We start from the raw sequence: 4,606 nt of genomic DNA, 5'->3' as shown, positions 1-4,606 counted from the left end.
ATGGTTTTAGGAGAAGCAGTCGATGGGCTGACGGCAGCGTGGACCCTCCCCGGCATCTGCTCCCACTGGCCATTTATAAGCCTTCCTGGGAGAGGCGAGCCTGGAAACAGCTGCTCAGAGGGGCCCTTGTACATGATGGCAGAATTTCTAAGGCCCCCCCCTGTGCTCTCACCCACACCCGTGTTGGATCCCAAGCATCATCCCTGAGCTTTTTCAAACCACAGAGACACTGGGCACGTTTGACACCTTGCAGGTGCATGACGGAGGGGTTCTGTCCTGACCCAGTGGCCACACGTGCCTTTGCGATGTCCTGCTGAGCCCTAGTTTGAATATAGGGTCATCATTTCAAGTAGTGAGTCCAGTGCTTCCGGCTAACCCACTAGACCACCAGCATGGCCTTTGTGAGGGCTTCCAGGAACCCAGGGAGTCAACTCCCTTCAGAGGACCTCTTCAACCCGGAGGCCCTTTGCAGATCCCACTGGGTGTGTGTCACTTGCCACTTGCCACCTGCAATGGTGGAGATTGTTTGCAGCACCAGAGCAGGGTCCTCTGGACCCAGCCCTCGGCACTGGAGGGTCAGCCCCAACTGTCAAATGAAAACACCTGTCTCAGGGTGAAAGGCCAGCCTGGCCTGCACCTTCTCGGCCTTCTGAGGCCCTCCCTGCTTTTACCAGTCACTTTCCACCCACAGCGTGAGCCAACGACTCAGCTCAGAGCCTTGGCAGTCTGCAGTCAGCATGGTGGGCCTGATGTGGGTGTCCCTGAGGGGTTCCTTCTCTTTTTTTTGGAGAGGTTTTTGCTATAGGGCGCGTGCGCTCGCCAGACAGAGAGAGAGAGACATAGAGACAGAAAGCGAGAAATCACCCCCCAGGGGGGATGGTCACGCCGCAATCCCTTCTCCTCCATTCTCCTCTTGGGATCTTGGGCATGCACGCATACGTGCCTGGTCCAAGTTTTAAGCCACCGGGTCTGGGACGCGAACCGCGGTCGACTACGTGGGAGTTCAGCGACATAGCCATTACGCTAACTGCTGGATCCCCCTAAGGGGTTCCTTCTTTAAGAGTTCATGCTGAGAACAGTGGTGTGGGCTCAGGGCAGGCAGGGGACCGTACTGTCCCAAGGAGTCGCGGATGGAGATTGGTGCCCAGCTGCAGGCTTACTGGTTACAAGGGTCCTCGTCCACGGAACATCTGATTCCATGTGCCGGTTTCATGGCATTGGCACTGCCAAGCACAGGGAAGTGTTCGTTCTTGTTTTAGGAGTGTCCGGTCTGCACCAGTCTGTGGTGCTCCACTGCAATTTCTTACCAACCGCATCTCTGCAGGGAGTTGTCAAGGAGGCAGCCACCAGCCACGCCATCAGATGTCACCGTCTGGAAAGGGCCATGAGGCCTGCAGCAGGGGTCTCCAGGACAGCTCGGCTGTGCCGGAGCTGAGGAGCAATGAAGAGCTGTGACAGCAGCGGCTCACCCACATGCCATGCTGGTGGCGGCCGAGACAGCGTGCCATGGGACCCTGTGATGCCGTCCTCAGCTGGGCCCAGGGCCGTAACCTGGGCACACACTCCTGAGACGCCTTCTGCCTAAAAAGATGTCAGACCAGGTTCCAAAGACAGAGGTCTAGGGTTTTGCTGCCATGTGTATTTTTAGGTGCCATTCTGCTATTCTGATAGGATTCAGGAGATAGTCACTGTCCTCCAGTCTGTGACATGACAGGAACAGCGACAACTGGGCTGTGGAGTGATGGCTGAGGTGACCAGATCACACACAGCCAACTGCGTAGTCCGTGTCCCAGACCCAGCGGCTTGAAAAACATGCCAGGTGGGTGCCAAAATCCCAAGAGAGTGGAGAAGGGATTGCAGTGTGGCCACCCCCATGGGGGATGCCTTCTCATTCTACCTCTTTCTCTCTCTGATGAACTCATGTACCCTCTGGCAAGTTTTTTCAAAAAACAAAAATGGCAATAAACTTGGTTGAGTCAGAATGTGGGAGGTCGAGTATATTTTTCTGGAAACCGTAATACACGCTAAAATGTGAAATTGAGTTTACCAAAAAAGACAATGGGCTTCATGCTTTAAGTACATGACGCTCTGTGTGGAAGGCAGTAGGTTCTTCAACTCTTTCAGCTGAGCGGGCTGCAGGCTTATTAAAAAAAAATAAAAAAGGCTGTGTGTGTAGACAGGCCAACTGGAAGGCGGGGGGGAGAGGGGGGCAGTGTCCCACCTCTGCCTTTGACTGCTCCCAGCTCTGCAGGACTCCCCAGATCTGGGGTGGGGCCGTCAGCAGACCCTTCCCTTCTTGATGTTTAGCATCAGGCAGGGGAGTTAGAATCGGTTACATTGCTCCCCCAGGGCCCCTTTAGTGAGGGACACTGGGCTGCAGAACCCGGCTGCAGAGCGCAGCTCAGCGGAAATCCATTCAGCCACATCCTCTTGGGTGCCCTCAACCAGAGCAGACCAAACTGCTGAGTTCGATGTCCCAGCTTGGCTAAAGCCGCGGACAGCACCCATCCTGTAGGGCCTCCTGCAGCTGGACACATTACTGAAAACAAGAAACATCGACTTTTACACCACAGACAGCAGCTAAGACCTAGGTCAGTTTTTGTCCTTAAAGCTTGTCTGGGTCAAATGTGAAGCCTCTGGTGTTTTTCTCCAAAGGAGGAAATATACCAGCGTTTCCTCTCTTGCCAGTCCCACCCAGCTCCCTCGCAGTCAGCATCAAAAAGTCGATTCAATGAACTGGCACGTGTCACACGAGCCCCCAGACCTGGCACAGGTAGGGGGGATGCCAGCCCCCTGGCCTGGAGGGGGCGGTCCCGGGCACCTCTTCAGGACTTTCAGGCCTCAACTGCCTCCAATCAGCCAGGGCCACCCTCAGGCCCTGAGGATGGTGAGCATCCTCTCACTGTAAGATCAGTCACTTTTGGAAAAGGCACAGGTCCGTTCCTTTTCCAGGCCTAAAAAGAAATGTACCTCATGGGGATGAATGCCACTTCGTGTCCTTCCGGGTAGGATTGCAGTATTTGTGTTCAGTCTATTTTTTCTACACTGTATGGGGGGAAGAAAACCTATGTCGATAGCTATATGTTAAATACTGTGACTCAAGGGTTTTTAAGCCCTAATACAAGTATTTTGTTAACTTCACCCATGTATGTAATAACAAGCGTTGGCTCCTTTGAGGTCAGTATTAATGGACGTATGCTCTTAAAAGCCTGGCTCTTGAACCTATTGGAAACACAAAGGAAGCTGAAATAAAACAACCAGAATGCAACTGCACACATGCACGCACACGCGTACACCACGCAGGACTCGCCTTCCACGTGTCTGTCCGCTCCCCCGCCACACCTCACAGGCAAGCCGTGGGAGTGAGTCTGCCGCTGTTCATTCCTTCCAGAGAGGCCTTCCCAGAGCCAGGGTGGAGGTCCCGTCACCTGGCAGCATTGTGCTCAAGGCCTAGTCCTGTTTAGCATACAGCAGTCTGCTCTTCAGGGAATGACGACCTGTGAGTTGTTACCAAAGAACTTTGGCAACCGGAAAAGTTCTGACCAATTATTTGCACCCGCTGGCTCTCTTGACATTCTCCAAATGGCCCAACCCGAAACATAAATCAGACACCAGTCCACGAGCCTGCCCGGGGTGGTTTTCAGTGTCTGCTGAAACACCTCCTTGGTGCACATCTGTCACACCCTCTGGGTCCACGGTGCCGATCGGCTAAGCCAGGGTTGAGAAGTGTGGGCTTCCAGAGGGCTCGCTGCTGGTCTCGGGCGCCTTACTGCCCCACATATTTAGGGGCGTCTAAGATAGGACCCACCGAGCAGGCTCCAGCGTCCTCTCCAACTTCCTACCTCTCTCGGGTATTTGGTGTGCAGGGGTAGAGGGTAGGGACCAGGGCCTCAGGAACCAGGGGTATGCACAGAAGGGGTACGTTATTTTCCTAGTTATATGAACTGGTCTGAAGATTAGAAAATGGCTATATAATAACCTTGATTTTGAAAAATCGTGGTGGCCTTCATTTTCTTATTAGGAGATGGAGCTGACCAGAGGTGTTGATTTATATCCTGAATCTATGGGGATTTATGCGTCTGGAATGTCCTACTGTGAGACTGATGAATGTAAAACGTTCACTTCAGGGTACAGTTTTGCCTTAATGATTTTAAAAAATAAACTATTTTTTAAAATTATTTGGTGAGTTTTGAGTGATGCTGAGATGAATTTCATTTGGAAGTAAAGCCCCGGCTTAGTGCCTGCGCCCAGAGCAGCCCCCGCACCCCCTCGCCCAAGGCTGCCCTCATTGTGCACGGCCTTGCTCTCCCTCAGTGTAGACGGGTCTGGGACATGGGGGCCCAGAATATGGCATCTGGTCATCTAAGGTGACATGGAACCGGGGCCCGTTTAAAGGTGTGATCGTCTCGAAATGAAGCCAAGTACAGTCGGTCAGTAAAAGCTCTTTATTCCTTTCACCACCCGTGACCCCAGGCCTGGCAGCAATTACACGAGAGCAGTTCCTGTCTCCGAGACCCTGTCTACACAAATACAGTGTGTTCGCAGATCTTCAAGGCACCAACTACTACCTGGAAGCTCTGGGGAGCTGAGGTGCCACGGGGGGGGG

Source organism: Tupaia chinensis, unplaced genomic scaffold (genome assembly GCF_000334495.1).
Source record: "Tupaia chinensis unplaced genomic scaffold, TupChi_1.0 Scaffold143651_1, whole genome shotgun sequence".
Taxonomy (NCBI): Eukaryota; Metazoa; Chordata; class Mammalia; order Scandentia; family Tupaiidae; genus Tupaia; species Tupaia belangeri.
The sequence above is the reverse complement of the archived record's forward strand: the minus strand, read 5'-3'. Positions refer to the sequence as shown.